At 34.4% G+C, this 22,587-nt stretch overlaps 1 long non-coding RNA gene across 1 annotated transcript; it reads left to right on the top strand.

Moving 5' to 3' along the window:
* Positions 1-817: 817 nt before the first annotated feature.
* On the top strand, positions 818-1,449 carry LOC134232345 (uncharacterized). The gene is made up of 2 exons (XR_009984756.1): positions 818-958; positions 1,148-1,449. It is a non-coding gene; the product is annotated as an uncharacterized LOC134232345 (long non-coding RNA).
* The last annotated feature ends 21,138 nt before the right edge of the window (positions 1,450-22,587 follow it).

Below are 22,587 nucleotides of genomic sequence, written 5' to 3'. Positions count from 1 at the left end.
ATCTTATGTTCCACCAGTCAGCGTCAAAGTCTGCGGTGTATCGAGAATTAAAGAGTACGTAAACATAAGTGGAGGGGAAAAAGTTATATTGGGTGTTGCATCTAGCACCATGGCTTGTTATGTGCACTATGTATGATATGGACAAGGTGTAACTCATGGACGTTGGAGCCTCTGTGATGTCGATGAACATCATTGTCAAGTCTAAAAGCTCAATTACCATCACATCCAAGTCCAGAGTATGTAAGACGGGACCCATAAATGTGTCAGCAGACTTTAAAAGGTCAGCAATTGAGATTGCTGTCCCACGTAAATCTCCTGAATCTCCATTGAAATCACCAGTAAAAAGAATGATGACAGTTAAAGGACAGGTCGTACCTGCAAGTATTTAAAATTTCAAACTTAATTTTTTACCTTGAACATTTTGTTTACACATTGTCTGATTGTACAAGTAATTGCAACTACCTTCAAATCATGCTACTTTGCTACAGAAGAAGTATAAACATATATTCAAAAAAAAGAAAAAGTGAGCTAGCTCACATACCCCACGCTCCCCCAAAACTTGACGGTGAAACACATAATGAAAGGCACAGTGCACTTTAAATACATAGTATAGATCAAAAAGGGCAATAATTGCAACTAAAAAATTTCACATCAAAATGTCTTGCATATGAGGACATTTAAATGTGGAATGAAGTTTCTAGATAAATAATGGAATCAAAATTTCTTGGCATTATACAAATCCAAACATTAATTTGAAGTGGTGTGGGGGGGGGGGGGAGGGGGGGGTAGTGAGAAATTTTCTTGAATAATAGGCAAAACTCTTTGGGATAAAATAATGGAATATGTCCTAAATATCTGCATAGGTTGACGAATCTATGTACAATAGTTTAAGAGGAGTGGTGCTGACAAACTGTTCATCTCTATATTCAAAATATGGCCAAAAAGTCTAAGTTTGAAAGTGTGGAAATTCCCGGAAAAATAAAGGAATCAGAATTTCTTGGTAATATGCACATCTACATATTGTGTCCTAAATATCTGCAAAGTTTAACGAAATTCTGTGCAGCAGTTTATGAGGAGTTGCGCTGACAAACAGTTCATCTCTATATTCAAGGTATGGCCAAATGCCTAAGTTAAAAAGTGCGGGAAGTCCCGGAAAAAATAAAGGAATCGGAATTTCCTGGTAATATGCACATCTACATATTGTGTCCTAAATATCTGCTAAGTTTTACAAAATTCTGTGCAGCGGTTTATGCGGAGTTGCGCTGACAAACTGTTCATCTCTATGTAAAAGGTATGGCCAAAAACCTAGGTTTTTAGTGCGAAAAGTCCCGGCAAAAATAAAGGAATCGGAATTTCCTGGTAATATGCACATCTACATATTGTGTCCTAAATATCTGCAAAGTTTGACGAAATTCTGTGCAGCGGTTTATGAAGAGTTGTGCTGACAAACTGTTCATCTCTATATTCAAGGTATGGCCAAATGCCTAAGTTAAAAAGTGCGGAAAGTCCTGGAAAAAATAAGGAATCAGAATTTCCTGGTAATATGCATATCTACATATTGTGTCCTAAATACCTGCAAAATTTGACGAAATTCTGTGCAGCGGTTTATGAGGATTTGCGCTGACAAACTGTTCATCTCCACATAAAAGTATGGTCTAATTCCTAAGTTAAAAAGTGCGGAAAGTCCTGGAAAAAATAATGGAATCGGAATTTCCTGGTAATATGCAGATCTACATATTGTGTCCTAAATACCTGCAAAGTTTTATGAAATTCTGTGCAACGGTTTATGAAGAGTTGTGCTGACAAACTGTTCATCTCTATGTAAAAGGTATGGCCAAATGCCTAAGATAAAAAGTGCGGAAATTCCCGGAAAAAATAATGGAATCGGAATTTCCTGGTAATATGCACATCTACACATTGTGTCCTAAATATTTGCAAAGTTTGACGAAATTCTGTGCAACGGTTTATGAGGATTTGCGCTGACAAACTGTTCATCTCTATATTCAAGGTATGGCCAAATGCCTAAGATAAAAAGTGCGGAAATTCCCGGAAAAAATAATGGAATCGGAATTTCCTGGTAATATGCACATCTACACATTGTGTCCTAAATATCTGCAAAGTTTTACGAAATTCTGTGCAGCGGTTTATGAGGAGTTGCGCTGACAAACTGTTCATCTCTATATTCAAGGTACGGCCAAATGCCTAAGTTAAAAAGTGCGGAAATTCACGGAAAAAATAATGGAACGGAATTTCCTGGTAATATGCACATCTACACATTGTGTCCTTAATATCTGCAAAGTTTGACGAAATTCTGTGCAGCGGTTTATGAGGAGTTGCGCTGACAAACTGTTCATCTCTATATTCAAGGTACGGCCAAATGCCTAAGTTAAAAAGTGCGGAAATTCCCGGAAAAAATAATGGAATCGGAATTTCCTGGTAATATGCACATCTACACATTGTGTCCTAAATACCTGCAAAGTTTTACGAAATTCTGTGCAGCGGTTTATGAGGAGTTGTGCTGACAAAAAAAAGAGGACTGACTGACGGACTGACTGACGGACTGACTGACTGACTGACTGACGGACGGGTCAAAAACATTATACCTCCCGCAACTAGTTGCGTGGGGTATAAATATGTATAAGGTCAAGGCAGTTGTTCTTAAAGATCAGTCATGGAAATGTAAAGTGTCCTTATGGCGGGACTTAACCAATACAACGATCTCAGTAGGGCAACAGGTGAAGATAATCCATGTTGTTTTATAAACGTACAATAATGAAAGGTCGTTATCAACAACAACATGAACCCAAAAAGAGGTAAATACTGGAAAGAAAAGTGAAAGATTCAGAGAGAAGACACCAAGAAAAAAAATTGAGATCATGAAAGGATTTTTGGACATCATGTCAAGATAGTAAAAAAGAAATGAAGGATATGCTTTTGCAACAATTAAACAGAAAATTGTGATTAATGTTCTTATCTTTATTAGGTTCAAGAAACAGTATCATCGATAGGTATTTCCTAAATGCCTAGTAGCAGTGTTCCTTGTGACAATACCTTTTTTGGGGGTACCACTAAATTTGAACTTGACCTTAGAGTTTAATCCACTTATACACAAAAATTTTGAACTTTTACCTTGGCCATATCTTTTAAACAGTAGATACCAAGACATTTATACTTGACATATTTATTCTTTGAGGCAAGACCTTTCATTGGAACCAACAACCTTGACATTTTGACTTTGACATTGGATATTTTTGCACTTATTTATGAGAAAATTTAACCTTGGTTATTACTTTTAAATTGTACATGCTAGGGCTTTCATACTTCATATATGTAATCCTTCTGAGAAGTCGATTTATTGGATACCAAAAATCTTGACCCTTTGACCTTGGAATTTGATCTACTTAAAAAATACAACCTTGACCATAATTGTTGAAGAGTTACGACGAGGGCTTTCATACTTCACATATTAAGGGACTCCGATCCTCAGCCAGGAAGGACAACTCTTTAATTTATAATTTAATTCAAAAAGTCTCAAAATGAAAATTGAAAATTAAATCTTTTCATTCAACAATTTTCATTATATACCTCTCAATGTGCTTCAAGGTTCTTTGAAGTTCTCAGACAGGTCTAATTACAAGTCGAAATTTTTACCCCGTAAAAGCATTTTAAAATTACATATATTAAGAAATTGATGTTCATTTCAATCTAACCATAGATACCAATGTTAATCAACATGATATGAAGTTAGAAATTATTTTTGGAGCTTTGCAATGACAGGAGAATCATTATACACTTTGCATTGTAAAATGATCAAAGTAAATAAAAGAAATTGAAGTACATTATATGTATAAAAATTGTGGAATTTCTTTAAAAGCCAGGATACCTATGATTTTTATCTTTTAAATTTGTTAATTGACTAAATTTCAATTGGAAAATACATACCAATGTTTTTATTCGCAATTCCTGAAAATATATGTGAGATTTTCTAATTTTCTCTTTATTATATCATTAACTTAAAAGATGAAGTTTGAAGAATTATTATGGGTAAAACACGATACTTTGAAAAATCAAGAGACATTTCTGTGAGCATTTTCAATTAGTCAATGCTTGATTTTCAGAACCTGGAGATCGGAGTACCTTAAATCCTTGTGAGAAGACCTTTCATTTGATATCAAGAACCTTCACTCCTTGACTTTGGAGTATGACCTATTTTTATTTATTTTTTTAATTTTACAAAATTTAACCTTGGCCAAAACTTTCGAACAATAGAGGCTAGACCTTTTATATTTCACATATGTTATCCTTGTAACAAAACCTTTCATTGGATATCAAGATCCGTGACCGTTTGACCTTGGAGTTTGATCTACTTTTTACAGACTTTGACCTTGGCCATAACTTTTCCATGGTATGGGCCAGCGCTTTTATACTTCCCTAGCTGCAATAATGTAGCCCTCTCCGATTTTTATATCTGACATTTTCTGGAGAGGGCTACAATTCCACAGCATCTCCGTAATGGTGCAAAAATATTTTTTAAGGATTTCAATCCCTAATGGGACCAAATTCTCTACCCTTAAATGTCCGTCAAGTACACAATACTCTGATATTATATTAAAGCATTTTATAGTGGAAAAAGATTGCCCACGAGAAATTTTCAAAAAGTTCATTAATTAAGGAGTGGTTAATTAACAAAGATTGCATTAAAGTCTATGGGGAAAAGCGTTTTTTCAAAATAAAAATTCAAATAATTTGAATATCAATAAATCCTGTGGTGGAAAGATGCATTGAGATATTAAAAATATAATGATAATTGAAAACAATTTTTTTACCAGCTAAATTTTTTTTTATTTTTTTTTATTAATATAAAAAGGGGAGATAACTCTTACCAAAATTCAAGGTCACGAATTAGGACACATCCCACTAAACATACTTATAGTAATAAATGGGAACTATGTGTAAATAAACTGAGTATTGAATGCCTACATATCTTTTATGTTTCCAATTTCATTGAATTTCTTCCTATTAGGAATTGAAGACCTTAAAATACGGGTGACTGCAGGCAGAATAAATTGTTTTTACATTCAACTTACTTCTAATAAGACGAAATTTTTATTCACTGTCGACATCATAGCTCGTTAAACGCGAAAACCATGTAAAATAAATCTGTGTATTTTCTTTTCGCTTTCTTAGCAGCGATGACAGTTCAGGCGTGACGTACTGAGACTTGCGCTTGAAATTTAGAATAACTCAATAAATCAAATGTCGATGTTTATAAATAATTGTGATGAATAGTAACACTAAACATCGATAAATAAAATCATTCCATGTATCATTTTTTTCGTAAACAGCGATATTTAGGCTTAAAATAAGGTAATTCCAAAGAAATCCGCTCCCTTTAGATCCTTAATCTCATTGGCTGTCCGAAAATAAAATCTGTCAAGGTCAGTAAACATGGAGGATAAATTTAAGCTGTGATGTTGACATACACGAAAAATACTGATTTATGGATTTACCTTTAAAAATGTTAACCTTGGTCATAACCTTTGAACAGGTGGTGCTAGTGCTTTATATTTTACATTTGTATTTCTTGGTTATCTATGTTTAGGGTTTTTTTTTTCAGAACAAAAATAATAATCATGTGTATTTATTGTGTTCAATACGTTATTGAGTTTCAGTAATCAGGTTAACTTTGCATAAACAATGTTCAATTAGACAGTCTATTTGTAATTGTAATTCTCTTCAAAGGTTAAAGGGTAAGCTGCGTCTCCAAGGAGATGAAACCGACTAGAATCAAATTCTTGGTAACCTGAATCCCACACGACAAAACTTTAGCATTATGGACTCTGCCAGGCCAACCAAAATTGGTATGAATAAATTGCATATCATCTTTGCATATGCCTTGAAGTATAACTGTTTAAAATCTTTTCCTGTTGTAATATGATTGGGGGGTTTCTGAAGGTGGTTCAATTTACATATGAGATCTGTCAATGGCTCCAATGATTCCAGGGAACTTTTGAGAGAGGACTCAATGCTGATTACTCGGATGAGACCTTAAAAACCGAGGCCCCGTGTCAGCGGCAGGCGTTGGCACGATAAAGATCCCTCAAATGGCCCTGAGTGCCGAGTAAGGTCAAAATTTGAAGCCCTTCACCGGCATACGGTGACGTCTCCATGAGTGAAAAATTCTCGAGAGGGACGTTAAACAATATACAATCAATCAATCAATCAATGCTGATTACAATCATGCCAACAGTTTGACTGCTTGATGTCCTGAAGTAAAGAGGATTTTAAAGATCGCGTCTTTTAGTGGTTTTGGCCCCGCCCCTGAGGCTTCAGAGGGCAGAGACCATGAAATTCTTAAATTTTGTTCCCTTTCACCCATAGATGTTTTGTACCAAAATTGGTTGAGAGATTACAGGGAAGAAGCTGAAAATGTTCAAATGTTTACACACGACGGACGAAAAAAGAAAGCAATAGGTCTCTAACAAATAATACTTTAGTTTTCTATAGTTAACTACAGTACCAAAGTTAAAACGTCGGAACTTATATTTACTATGGTGAAAACTTGGGATCTTTGATTTCCTAAAGCAAAAGATTTCCTATAGCAAAAAATCTGGAATTTTAATCTACTATAGTAAAAACTTTGATATACATGTACCTACCTGTAGATGTGTAGCTCTCTAAAAACTATATTGATAGACCGGAGAGCTACAATGTCATCCACAGAAAGCTGTATATTCCGCAAAAAAAAATGCGTTCGGTTCCGGATTTATTTCTCCAATATCTTACCTCAACCGCACAAAAGATTGGTTTCTACAAATTCTAAGACCCACATGAAGTACTCTCGTCACTTAAAACCCCTTGAAAATATTTCAGATTGCCCCAAGACCCCTTGAAAATATTTCAGATTGCCGTTATCTGCTTCGGAACGTCAAAAGTTTGAAATATTTGTCCCTTGACAGCCATGTTTACTTGATAGCGAGATCTTGGTTTTAGTCTCGTGACGAAGGGAAATACTTCTAACCGGAATTTCACATGTTTACGATAACAGCAAGCACCCATTCCTGTCGATTTCAATTTATATAGTCCCATCAATAGGCACACTTTTCACATACTTTCATTTAATTTTCTAATTCGAACCTCGTCTGAAAAACATGTACCCTAATCATTAGCGTACACGTTGTGACGTAGTACACTAGCTCTGACATTCACACGTGAAAATATGGCGGATTCTATAAAGACAAAATTTGAAGATAATTATAAGATCAAACCACGTTTTGATTTTGAATTAAAAGACCAACACGGGTCCGTGGTAGATACAATACTTGGGAAAAGGCACTGGGTGTTTTACCCACTGGGTTTGGAAAGAGTATATGTTTTCTGTTACCCCGATTGATTTTAGAACTTGATTCCAACACCAGACATGCCTCATGCTTGATCAATGTCAGCATAATTCAAGACATGACATACCAGCTGCAGCTATAAAGAGCAGAGAGATGCCTGTTGAAGTCATTGAAGGTATAATATGAACTCTGTCATTTATTACATTTTAATTAGTCACTTGATGTAGTTTGTAAATAAAGAATAGAAACTATTTAACTCTATGATTCAAAATCAGACGGAAGATGGGAAACAATAACATATACAACATCATATGACTATCCATCAACAACCCCTCCCCCCCCCAAAAAAAAAAAAATTAAAAAAGTGAAGGAGACGCCCAAAGGCCTTCCAGGTCAACTGAGCATCATGCAACAATTTTTCAACGAATGACTTTGGTTCATGTTTTAAACTAGACGTCATGGCATTCACAATTTTGAAAGAGGCACCATTGCTTATCATAATTATACATATACGTGTTTACTTTGGTTACTTAATGCCCATGGATAGAGTAGGGGAACAAAAAATGCATTTCGACAAATCAGTAATATTCAGCAATAATCAACAGTGCCACTACCACACATGAACCCCTAACCCCTGGTCTTTACATTTCACAATTTTTGAAAAGGCACACTTGCTCTTCAAAAATGTTTCATTACAAGGGTGCAGATTTCAATCAATTAATTCATTTTCAGTATATAAGTAGAGAGGCCTTGAAATTCACAATTCAGGAAGAATGACCCTTGCTCATCAGAGTTTTATAAGTAGTTCATCTGTTTCATACCCTGGAGCAGAGAACATTTTCAAAGATTTAATGTATTTTCACTATATAATCAATATAGTCCCTCCCTAACACCAGAACCCCTCACCCTGTGGCCATTAAATTCACAAATTTGAAAGAGGCATTCTTCTCATCAAAACTATGTACACAGTTCACTGGTTTAAGACCTAGGAGCAGAGATATTTAAATAAATAATGCATTTTCACTATACATTCAATAAAGCTCCACCTTAATACCAGTACCCCTTACACTAGGGCCATAAAATTCACAATTTTGGAAGAAGCATTCTTCCTCATCATAACTATGTACTTACTTCGTATGTACTTAGTTAATTTAATACACAGGAGCTGCGAGGAAGCTTTTTCAAGAAATTATGCATTTTCACTATATAATCAATAGAGCCCCGCCCTAGCACTTGAACCCCTGACCCAGGGCAGTGAATTTCGGTAGAGGACTCAATGGTCATTACATTCATGCTAACAGTTTGACTGCTTGATGTCCAGGAGTAGAAATGAAGGTTTTTAAAGATTGCATTAATTTTGATGGTTTTGGCCCCATCCCTCAAGCCCTAGGGGGGCAGGGACCGTGAAATTCACAATGTAAGTTCCCCGTTCATCCATAGATGTTTAATAACAAAGTTGGTTGAAATCGGTTCAGTAGTTGCTGAGAAGAAGTTGAAAATGTTCAAATGTTAACGCACGAGGCGGATAGCAATAGGTCACCTGAGTTTTCTCAGCTGACCTAATAAAACACATGTCTAAAATAAAAAAAAAAATTCAACTATTTTTAATTGAGTTGCGTCAAGCGAAAAGGGACCTTCGTGACATAAACGTAATTACGTCACAATAGCGCTTCAAAGACGTAACGTTTCGTCTGCGCGTTTGCCGATTAAAAAAATTATACGATAAAGCAAAACAAAAATATATAATTTGCGTTATACAATTTTTTTTTAAAGATAGACACGTCTAAAACTGTCTTGAAAAAATGTTCAATATCGTCAAATTATAGGTTTACTGGTAATTTTTTCAATAAATTATATAAACTAATTGAATTTTTGATTGTTTATGAATGGTTTTATTTATTCGTGGCTGTCAAAAATATTCATCAACAAATCAATGTACATGTACGTGCATAGGCTCTGAAAACAATCGCTTCTTTTGCCTTTCCGACTGAGCTCCAGTCTACAGATAAGCAAGTGGTCCCTAGCATTTATTCCAACGTTTTTTGTTTTTTTTTTCTGTGGGATTTTTTTGGGGGGTGGGGTGGGGTGGGGTGGGGGGTATATTTAACACATTTCAGATTGTTTCTCCGTTAGACTAAAGGCCCGAGAATTGGCGATTCCGTGCCCAAACTTTGTCATCAGAGATTAAATATTCGAATCAAGTTCACTGATTCCAGCATGGTTGCAATAGCATTTTGTGAATTCATATTAAGAAAAAATATGAATGCAGCAGCTAAGCAACTTTGTCTGTATAGCCAGGTCTCACATGATGAAGCGGCAAAAGCCATACGGACTTCCGTATTTACTCACTAAAATTAACACATTGACGCAACACTCTGAGGTTTGAAAATTTAACTGTATGACGCAATAAAATGTGAATATAATAAACAGTGGTCATTTTGAAAACTAATTTGTGGTCTTGTTTTCATTGCCTTAATTAATTGCAATAAATTAAAACTAAACACAGTAACTTATAATTAAGGTAAGCTGATGTTGTTGAAGTCGAAAAATAAGAGCGAAATAGGTCATGTATTGAATCAGACGCATGTAGGTCATTAGTTTTATTTTCTGATTATTTATCTTATTTCAGACAAAAAAGTTTTATTACAACTCCCCCCACCCCCTGTTTTTGAATGTGCTTGGTTGTATTACTACGGAAAGGGAAGCCTTTCAAGGATAAATTCCGATTTTATTTTCTTTATTCTCTCTTCATTATCTCAGATTAATTAATTTTTCCTTTCGATTTTGCATGTTTTTTTTTTCGTTTTTACGTATTTAATTTACTATTAATTTTTTTTTTTACTTCGACTATAACCACTTTGAAAACACTAGTGCATACACCATATCCCCGCCCCACCCCTCCTTCCAAACAAAACATCGCTCATATATTTAATCAATGAATGAAGTACTGGATCATCGTCTTGAAATTCACATCATCAGAAAAAGTGTTGTAGGTGTTTTTTTTTAAAACCTCGATAGTTCCGTATTTTTTCTCAATTAAAGATGATACTTGCAGAGTATCAAGATAATCTGATATCTGGGAAGCTGTGCAACCCCCCTTTCTCAATTTACACTGCGATTGTAAAAATCAATGCTTATATTTACGAGCTCTTATTTTTGTGAACTCTTTGTAATTCCGTCTGATAACCCCCTTTTAATCTCTGTATAATAACCATTTATAAAGCCCTTAACCACAAATTCAGTTGCTTTCTATACTTGTCTGTTTACTGCATTTGATTTAATTTTTTTTTCAATCTGGATAAAAGAAATTGTGACATTTTTATTTTAAGAATGACCCACCCGATCGTATCCTGTCTATTAGAAAGAAAAATTAGAATTAATTCTAATTTCAAATAGTACGTTTTTTGAATAATATCCTTAAATCATCAATAATTTCTGACTTTAATTGATTCATATTCGGGGGGGGGGGTGGCGTACATAAATCACTCGGAGCTCCTCGGATGCCTCCATTTTGAATGGAGTGTAGCGGAGTAAGCCGAAGATTACCGACTGTGCTTATCTATAAAAAATACAAAAAAGGAAATAATTGAAATTTTGATTACAATCACATGCTGAGAATAAATTTAAGGAAATTTTTACCGATGACAGCGTGTATATTGAATATTGTTTGGATTTTCAGGGGTGAGACCCATTTCACTCATCCAAACATATATTGTCTTGTTCTCATTGACACTGAATCAGACCGCAGAACATTAAATGGCAAGATTGGAAATATGCAGCTTCCATCATTTCTATCTGTAACAGTCAAAACATTTGATGATAGACAATGGAATAATTCGAAAAGGACGGCCGAGAAAACATTGGATTGAAATTTTAGTTTGAAATTCATTTTCAATCCACCTTAGCTGTTTTCAAAAGCAAAGTGTGAATGTATGATCCAAAAGACAAATATTACAATTCCCAAATACAAGGTGGTTGAAATTTATGTCGATATGCGTTTATAGCCTATGCGTTTAAGATAATTTTAAGGACGCTGATAAAAGTCATAGAAGACACATATTATTTTTTTCAGGAGACGACCATTTGATTCTAGAAAAACGGGGGGGGGGGGGTCAAAAATTGTTGAGTAATATCATGCAATATATTTATATTTAGGATGACCAGAGGTTTTTTTTTTTTATCTTTGTCTTCACTGAAAAATGTTACAACTTTCTTATCTATTTCCAAGATCGTTAATCCCCCAACGCACACATACATTTACCTAACAGAAATCAAATATTTGTCCCTTCAATTTTTTTAAAACGCTGGATAGAAAATTCTGATTTACATAATTATTATTTTCAAACTATACCGAATTTGAAATTATTGTCTTCTGGGTCAATCAGTAATAAAATGCCTTCTAGAGTAGCTTACCCCATGGCGAGCAATTGTAGTTACTCGGTCAATTTCGTCAACAATAAATAAATTTTCTTTGAAAATTGCCGTGTTGTTACGAATGCCTTGCGAGATGATTTCAGAGACGGAACTTTTTTTTTTTTTGGTCAGCGGTCTGTCCCTTGTCAATGATCCTTTCAAATACTAATTTCCAGTGATTAAAGCATGATTATTTTGATGATGTAGAAAAAAGGATGAGATGATGTTGAATATACTCCTTAAAAATTAACTACTTACTTTATCATTTCAATATACATGTACAATAAGACGATATTTTCTTTTAATTTATTACTATTTTACAATGTATACGATCATAAAAATGCTAATATTTAGAGAAATATATATTCAAAAAACTTTTAAATACATCTAGAGAAAAAAATTATTTCTAACTAATAAAAAAGGGTGATTTAGTAATCACGTTGCACGTTCCAATTATCAATGACGTTATGTGACGTTATTCAACGTTTTACAGCGTTGCATTATTTTCATTTGGATTTTTAATTAGAATTTAGAAGGTATATAATAAATTATTTGGTATCAAAATATTCAGAAAAACTAGCTCTTTCAGAAACGGCGAAAAACAGATTTTCGAAAATTTGGTCACGAAGGTTCCTTTTCGCTTGACGCAACTCGATTACAACAATATTAACTTCCCAAAAAATTGTTTCACTAAGAACTTGACATTTAAAAAAACGTTTTGTTGACTGGATGTAACATATCGATGATAGTTAAAACATAGATTAAGGAAGGTGATTATTCCATCAAATACATGTCTCCAGAGACATTACTGAATTATTGGGAGACTTGATACTGAGTTCTGAAGTGTACCGAGAAAGGGTGTGCTTGATTGCCATTGATGAAGCAAATGTATTAGAATCCTGGTAAGAATTCGCCCCCTCCCGGTAACTGCGATACTACTCTTTTGCAGGGCAACTTATAACCTTTGGCGAAGTTTTTGTTGACAGATAATTAAAGGACGTATATTTAACAATAACTTTTACGTCAAATTTCACCAAAATATATCATTTTGCCCTGCAAAAGAGCAGCACCGCAATTACCGTGAAACAGTCTAATTTCTATTATTATTTTTTCCACTGAATTTACAGATGTATTTAGCTTCCTCAAGCTTGTACATTTATTTATGTCATATGACATTAAATTATTTATTCAGTTTTTTTATGAAATGGGCGATACATTTACACCAACATTTGCTTGACTTGGTGAGCTGCACTCACACTTCCCAGATGTACCATATCTGATGTTAATAGCTGCTGCGGACGATAATGAAAAGAGAATTTAATATAATATTTGTAAACATTCATGACCCAAATATTGGGGTAATTCTCAAAAAGGGTTGAACATAATAACGCAATAGCTATTAAACCTTAATATAAGGATTTTTATTACAATTGAAGAATACTTATTAGAGAGCGATTCCCTCTTATTCAAGCATGGGCAACTACAATCCATTAAGTGCAAGATCCATCTTTATCATAAGCAGTTATTTCAATTGTTAACAATGCTTTTGAAAACGGAATAGCTTTTGTTGCTTTAAGCTGAATTAAAAGAAAAAGCTGTCTGGTTTATATTTACTAGCTATTAATTCTCAGAAAGTCACACACCCTCTCTAAGCCCTAGAGGAATATGCTATTTACATTCTTTAACAGAGTAATGTCATTAATGTTGTATTTGTAGACTATATGCACAAGTAACCTAGCTGTTTATTGAAAATTTTTGAACCCAACTGCATAATTTTTTCCCCTGTTCAATGAAAAAAACATGCATAGTAACAAAGATATAAAGACATCATCTGACTTGTCTTCTTTTTGCAAAAAACGAGTATTACATTTCTTTTTCTCTGGTGAGGTTGCTGGATCTTGACTTAAAAATATTTATTTCAGGACTAGACATAATGATAAATATTAGGCTATCATTTGAATCATTCAGTTTGAAAAGAGAAAATAGCTACTTAAATGTACACTGCAACAGCATTGATAAATCAAAGCAGTTTTCTATACTTTACTTTTATAATACTTTATTATGATGATTTAAAACATTACAAATAATTTTAAAATATGAATAGAAATGATTGTGCAGACAATTGCAAAGACACCTCACATTGCATGTATGTTCAAAAATAAAAATCTAAGAAAATAAAGAAAAAAGATGCAAAATGTATGAAATGTCATGATAATTCAATATTTTCAAAATTGCAGATGCTCAATATAAAAGATATAAAGGACAAAAATCCAAAAAGATTTGCCACTATCTCCATCAGTCCCGAGGAGTCGTCCTAGATGTTAGCGACAATGAAAAGGCACAAAATGAGCAATACAAAGTACGACGAAACCGATTCTATATCAGTAACCGTGTATGATCCAAATAAAATAAACAAATTTATTGAAGGAATGGTTGCAGTTTTTATCCACATTCTTGTGAAGCAAAGTGTCAAAGCTGTGACAAGCGAAACAGAGGTTGGAATTTCACGACCATTTTCCTTTCCTGATACTGTGAAAAATTCAGCCCCAACTCTGACAGGACAATTGATGAGTTTGAATGCTGCATTAGCCTCACCTATTGAAAATTTACCCACTGTGAAAGGAAAAGTTGTTAAGGTACTATATAAGACTGGAAGATTATTAAGAATTTAAACTCCTCTATTGTAATTATGTCTGACAGTTAATACTTAATTTAATTTTAAAATATTAATCAATAAAGCATGAAAAAAAAAACCTGTTTGGATCCTCCCCTTTTCTTTTATTCAGTTGTAACCAGCAAGTAAGAAAAAGGTTGAGCAAAATTTAATGTAATTTCTTTCAAAAAGTAATTCGAAGAGAATTGGATAGTCATGCAATCGTTGCAGTGTGGCACTAAATGTTGAATACCATTGAGAAGGAGAATTTATGCAGATAACGAAAGGATTGGTGCGTTTGTGCAATGAGCACAAAGGGCTAGCGATCGTCTCAGTGTGAAGTTTGTAATATAGATATAATGGATTAAACAATGATATAATTACTATATGATTTACAATACGTCTACCGATATTTCCCTTTATTAAAATTGGTTTCCCATGATAAATTAAGGTCCAGGCTTTTTGATATCATTGACAGCTGCTTTTTTAATAAAAATGGAACTCGTGAATTTAATTACCTGGTCATTTGTCATTTGCAAAATTATTTTGTTAAAACACATTCTGATTGCACACAAAAGGACTCTGAAGTTGACATCAAAGGGATACTTGAGTTTTTGATTCAGATTGACATTATCTATGTTGTTTCCGGCGACCAGGTATTCCAACAATCTATTGGACTCCCCATGGGTACCAACTGCGTTCCGTTATTAGCAGACCTACTTTATATTTATATGAAGCAGAATTTGTGCAAAACCTTAAGCGTGAAAAGAAGAAAACACATGCTGTGGCCTTCAACTCGACATTTAGATATATCGACGACCTATAATCAATGAACAATGGTATTTTCCATTCCTGCGTCGATACGCTATATCCTGGAGAGTTTGAGATAAAAGATACCAGAGTCTGACACATCTGTTTCATACTTGGATATTTTACTTGAAATAGACGTTAATGGTAATCTAACAACCAAGCTATCTGATAAACGTGATGACTTTTTTCTATTGTCAACTTCCCTTACTTATGCAGCAATATACCTTCATCACCTGCATACGGAGTCTATAATATATCAGTTGATTCGATACGCAAGAGCATGCTCTACGTATGAATAATTTCTAAAACGAAGTAAATTATTGACAAGCAGGTTCATGAAACAAGAATATCAACAATCCCGTTTAAAGTCATCATTTCGTAAGTTCTATAGTCGATACAATGACCTTGTCGGCAAATAATATTTGTCATCGAGTCAAATGCTGACTGACGTTTTTCATACTAATTGCGAGTCCATTATTTATACACTGACGAGGGATTTTTTCGTTATTTCCCGATCGTGACAAGGAGCACATGGTGGGGGATGCTCACTCCTCCATGGCACCTGATCCACCCTCTGATGTTTCGGAGATCCGTGTTTGCCGTGCTCCTGTTTTGTATTGTTTTTTTGGACTTGAGATCGTTTAATGCGAATTATTCCTTAGAAATTGCAGTCTATGAACTAATCTCCCTTGATTAGTCAAATTAGCTAATACCTGCTTCAGAAGCCAATTCATAATCGTAAACAAAGTTAATAAAAGATCTCATTTCCTATTTTTTCTCGAGAATGTATACAAAGCGAAATAACTCTTTCAAGCATCGTCTGCGAAAATGGTGAAAAGATTTGCCTCACCCACTCCGTCGGAAATAATAGAAAAACGGGTCAAAGTCGTGCCAAAAAATACCATTAAAGGGAACGAAAACAGCGCAAAAATGCTCAGGGATTACCTAATAGAAAAAAAAATCCTTGCATTTTGAAAACTTTGATGCTCTTCAACTGAACGAAGTTCTTGCTCTTTTTTACTTGGACTTGCGAGAAATTGACGGAGAATTGTATAAATCTTCATCCCTAGAAAAAAAAAATACGATATGGATTAAATCGGTATTTAAAAGCTCCACCTTTCTTAAAAACATTTGATATAATAAAAAAATCCAGTGTTTTATTCAAGTAACGAGTTTCAAACCAGCCCTGGCCGAGTTGAAAAAAAGATTGATTGTATACTGTTTATATAACGTCCCTCTCTAGAATATTTCACTGATATGGAGACGTCACCATTGCCGGTGAAGGGCTGCAAATTTAGGCCTTTTTTGGGCACTTACGGCCTTTTGAGCAGGGAGGGATCTTTATCGTGCCACACCTGCTGTGACACGGGGCCTCGGTTTAAACGGTCTCATCCGAAGGACCGCCCAATTTCGTCGCCTTTTACGACATGCAAAGTGGTACTGAGGACCTATTCTAACCCGGATCCCAAGGGGGTTTAAAAAAAAATGTGGAACACTATCCCTGCATAGAGCATTGTGACATTAAAAAAATCAAAAAGAAAATTTTGGGGGCTGTATGGTTGAAAATAAAGACTCATGTCTTTGTCCAGTTGCATCCTTTCAGAAATAATCCAGAAAATACCCGTCTATAGCAGCAACCTCGAAAACATTCCTAGATAGTGACCCCGTGTGGAACACAAAACAACCTCGTGGAAAAGATTCCATTAGTTCTTTCATGTCTAACTCAGCAAAAAGTGTGACCTCTCCCGAATTTACACAAACCACCCAATCAGGGTTACTGGAACTAGCATCCCTCTTAAAAACAACTTCGTTGATTCGCAAATCATGTCCGTAACGGGCCACATATTGGTGAACTCCCTTGCTGTGTACCACCGAGATTCAGATAATGAAAAATTGCAAATGAGTACGGCAATTCAAAACACTGTCAACATCGAGCAACCATGTTTACCAGCACCACCTACTCAAAATGCCGTCAGCATTGTGTTGAGCGACACCGATCAGGGGGCGACAATCTTCAATTGCAAGGTGTAGACATTGATGACCTTTTCGAAGAACGGACGCAAATATCAAGTGTGGTATCCACGAATAAAACTATAGTAAAAGTCCAACAAAGACAAACAAATTTGCACCTGCTCCAGAGAACATTTTCCAGAACTGTTCAATTGGCACTGTTCAAATCATTTACAAGTCGACTTTTGGAAAGAACTTAACAGACTTTAATTTCAGGGTGTTCATAATGTTTGATTAATTAAAGATGTAAGTAATTTAAAATTGACTTTATTGTTTTATTTTTTATACACAGCTAAAAGATCTGACGAGTACATAAAATCGCAGGAGTACATAAATGGTACATATATATCTTGAAAATCTTCCTTGTTTTGACATAAGAAATAAATTTATTTGTGTTACATGGGAAATAAATTCGTTATCCAGGTTCAATCAAGGGTGTACGGGGATCTGCCCCGGGTTGTATTCCTTGATTGGTTACAAAGTTGGGTGTAAATTTCCGTTCACCCGACTTCAGGTAGGGGTAAAAAAAATGAGACGTTACAATCCATAGCTTCTCTATGATAAAAAGCGAATAACATGACGTCACTATATACATTGTACGGCGTAGTAAATTTTATATCGATAGCTTAATACACAGTTTTACAAAGAATTATTGGGTACATGGGGAATAAATTCGTTAAGGGTGTACGGGGATTTACCCCAGGTTGTATAACATAAACCCCTTGATAACAAATAGCATGATCATCAAGGAGAAATATGTGTTAAGGATAGTAGCCCATTACCCAAAACCAGTAACGACGCTAGAACTACAACACCAAACAGATGCAGTGGGCGTAATGACCGATGCCGTATTACAGCTGACAAAGGAGAGAAAAAGAAATATTTTGTGCAAGTAATATTTTCTTTTCTTATAATGTCATTTTATTCTGCCTTAGGGTGTATGGAATAAAACCCGGGATAAATCCCCGTACACCCTTGATTGAACCTGGATGACTAATATTCTCTTCTGTATTGTAGACTTCGGTCAATTCCTATAGAGTGTGTTGAGTTCTGCGATAATGCGAAAGAACACCGCCCTTCGGATGAAACTGGCGTGTCTCTTAATTGTTCAGTATACGTTGGAGATTCATACAGTCAGCTCTTGAGTCATCCCCGTGTAAAATTCCTCATTGCTTCATCAAAAAGAAAATTAAGTGGACAGATAGCAAAGCTACTAAAAAGATTGAAATCAGAGGAATGATTAGAAGAGCCCATGTAATCACTGTACCAAACTTGCATAGATGAGAGTTAATGCATGTATAAAACCATAACGGTAGTTTTTCAGCTATACTGCAATGTGAAGTGTTTATGTTTCTTCTGTATCTATAAGAATGATTTTTATTGAAATATTTGATTTATTGAGAGATAATGGTTGTAAATTATTGTTCTAGTCTTTTACTATAGCCGTCATGAGTGTACGGCTTGTAAATGTCATAATTTTTATTTTACTATAATTTTAATGAAGTCTATTTATTTGTAATATTTTGTTAATCACATATGTGTAAGAATGTTTGGTAAATAATTCCGGATAGACAATCTTCTTATATTTGGGTCCGGCTACTATTTATATATTACGTAATTTCCGCCCAGCATCTTTGTACATCCTAACGTGAACGAAAGAACGATAAAAGTTAAAACTTAGCGACTTGGTCAGGAGAACAATGTAATTAACAATTATGTATGCTTATATTCGTATGCTCATAGTAACGTTTAACGTCCCTGATCTTGTTAGTTAATGTTTCTGATTTAGTATAATATAACACAACGACTTTGGATACGGTTATATATATATTTATTATGTCACTGTTGCACAATAAAGACGTTCATGCATATACAGTTAAAACAATGTTGTCTGCACTGGTACAGTTAAAATATGATAGAGTTAGTACTTGGTATATCCACTGGAAGCCAAACTAATAACTAGTACAGGGGGGCACAAAGTTCGTATAGTGGTACGTCTGAAACGTTTGTATAAAGTTCTTGTTCTCTCTAGATCTCCCTCCGCCCGTCCAGTCTCCGAATATATATCTTCACTTGCAGATTTAATCAAGTGTTCAATTACAATTCTGAATGGGGTCAATTAATGTTATCAAGTCATTTTCCAATACATTTAATTATTTAGATACCAATAATAGATACTGACCACGTAAATACTCAGATATTGATCTTTGATTTCATTGTGATAATTCACCAACACTGACCAATAATAATTCACATTAATATTTACAACAATATTGACTACATCAAACACATAATTAGTAAATAGAAATAAAGTGCGTAAGAACCTAAATGGCTCTCAAGGACATATAAGGATTATTATGCCTTATACACATATGTCCTTATTAATCAAATATAAGAAACACAACATATATTAAAAAGTTAATATGTAATTTATTTATATGTACGGTATGGTCCGATTGTGTTACAATAGATATAACGATTACTCTGTATGTAGAGCATTTTTGTACAAGCATGGCTAGGGTGGTTTTATACATGGCGCCATTTTGACCCACGTGTAGTGAAATTTTGATTGATAATTATTAGTCTCATAGCAGTATGTATTTTATATATCATATCAATTTAATGATTAAATAGAACCGATTTATTATGTAAATTATCAGTTGTGAGATTATTTGTTGTGCACATGGAATTTTTGCTTCATGATTTACTTAGAGTTATTGCCCTTTGTACGGTAATGTAAGGCAAGGCAAGTTTGTTTACATGTGTTTAAGTGAAGTAGCACAGTCATATTTTCTGATTGTCACTGGTAATAATTTTATTGAGATTAAGTAATGAATTAAATTAAACGTATAGATATTATTCATATTACATATTACTAGTCAATTAACTGATATTATTGAATATTGAACTCTAGTCTACATGTGTATGTATACCAAAGGGTCATCTTAGTGCCTGTTTGTGTACTCTATGTAATTTAGATTTTCTTGTTAATTATTACTGATAAATTTTGTATTTGTTTTTACAGTTCTTACGTTGATGTTACCATCAATAAAGACATCACCAGTATTATTAGACTTATCCCTTTTTGACCAAGCCACTAATACGGCTAATGATACATACTTTATCTGTCACAAGGAACAGTTTTTTTTTAAATGCTTGCTTGCCTAAATCAATCGATATTCATCGTTATCGCATTATCGTCTCCCAGTTTGGATTTCCCCAAAATGATAGACTTCTTGTAATCTGTGTAATAATGGACAATTAGCAGATGAACATCACTACATTTTAGAATGTAAATTTTTTTCATAATGCAGAAATATCTACCAAGCAAATATTGTAATAGTCTTTTTTGTCGAATTCTCATAATTGTCATCTGCTGATTCCAAAGTATTATTTAAACTATACATCAATGGGTATATGAACAAGCCTGTTCTCTATAATTATTCTTGTTACTTCATAATATGAATGTATTACCGCTGTTTCACGTGTATATTGTTTTTTTTAGTACATATTGTATATATTGTACATAAGACCTCATGAACCATTAATTAGTGTGAATGAATAAATTGAACTTGAACTTGACTATGGATATATGGATGAGTCCTTGGCTGTGGTTTAGACTATTGACAATCACATGATAATTTTCATGTAGAGTAAGTCTGTTACCCTTAAGACTGAATGTTATGTCTATTAATGGACACATCAATTACTAACTGAGGACTGCTGGAGAGAATTTTTATATTTGTCAACGAACTTGGGTACCAACAAGTCGAGAATTTTGAAAAACTTGAGACTATGTCGCAAGTCGTACCCCCCCCCCCTTCCAAAATACTAATACAGTGTAAGCTCCCCTTCATAAAACACCCTCCCTCACCGAGTTCTGACGCATATTTAATTACAAGTATTAGAGCTCAGCTGCAATAATGGATGTCTACATGCGCTTTGAAGTCTTATAAACAATTATTCATATCCACACTTACGATACATAAGCGCTATGTCAAAGGTCAATTGGGAAAAGTCTAACGTTCTCGAGGAAAAACCAAAAGCGAAACAAGACAAGAATTAAGAAAAAGACGATGTTTAACTCCATCAGTGATATGTATCATTTAAATAATTACTGGAATTTTAAACTATCTTTTACACTTTTTTACACTTTAAATATCCTTCCCAAAAATAATCAATAAACGGGATATAAGATACAAACAGTAGATCTATATGTTTTGTCACGGTGTATCTGTATAGCGAGTCGACAGTATCAGTAACCAGTGTAAACAATAACGTGAGCTGACCTCACCATTATTCTTTTCATAGTTTATTAATAAAACTGCCGACTCCTATGAATACAACAATTTAACAAAAGCAGCATCAAAGTACATCTGACTCGGGTCCAGAGTATTATAGACTATATTCACTCTACTAAAGCTTTCTACCTTATGATTTTTTCGTTATTTCCCGATCGTGACAAGGAGCACACGGCGGGTGTGACCGGTCGGCAGGGGATGCTCACTCCTCCATGGCACCTAATCCCACCTTTGATGTTTTGAAGGTCCGTGTTTGCTCTGCTCCTGTTTGAATTGTTTTATGGACTTTGAGATTGAATACTGTTCGTCATCTCAATATCTTTCTAGGCGAATTATTCCTTAGAAATTGCTGTGAATGAAATTATCCCCCTGAGTTAGTCAAATTAGCTAATACCTTTTTCAGAAGCCAAATCACATTTATTTTTAATCTCTTCAATTTTAGTTTTGTATTGTCATAGTATATAGTATATTAATGGCCTATTCTCCTTGCGTAAGTCAAGTGATCTAATCCCTGCTCCAATAGCTAATTCTCAGTTGTAATCTATTACTTTAATTTTTGTGTCAGTATGATAAACCCGTTGAAAGGTATATCATTGAGAGAGTAAGCAAGATTCTCGTTCCCTACAGATCTATAAAGCATTCAGAATGGGAGAGTGTGACAAGCAAAGGAAATACACAAGACCAATGTGTGTTCAATTTGCTAACAAATTACATATTGTAATGAGGTACCTCAAAATTCTTCAGAATAAGAGTGTCCAAATATCAACTTGAAGAAATCAGAGAAAAAAGGAAACACCTTTACGATGTACAGAAACAATATGCGTACCGTACACTGAGACTGCGTTGAAGGGTCAATAGCTCCTTTTCACACAAAGCAAATCTGTGTTCAGAGATAAAATTGGCAGCCGACCTATGGCTGATGAAATAAAAAATGCTGAACTTACGAAAGAAAGTGGGCGCTTTAGATGGCGATTCGGCAGGAATAGTGGCTCATAAAAAGAATAAAAAAAATATCATTGATTTATACACTTTTTTTCAAAACCTAGCCAATTAGGAACCT

The sequence above is a fragment of the Saccostrea cucullata genome, unplaced genomic scaffold (genome assembly GCF_032062105.1).
Source record: "Saccostrea cucullata isolate Sc308-1 unplaced genomic scaffold, CSIRO_AGI_Scuc_v1 ctg4137, whole genome shotgun sequence".
NCBI lineage: Eukaryota > Metazoa > Mollusca > Bivalvia > Ostreida > Ostreidae > Saccostrea > Saccostrea cuccullata.
This window is presented reverse-complemented; position numbering and strand designations above follow the sequence as displayed.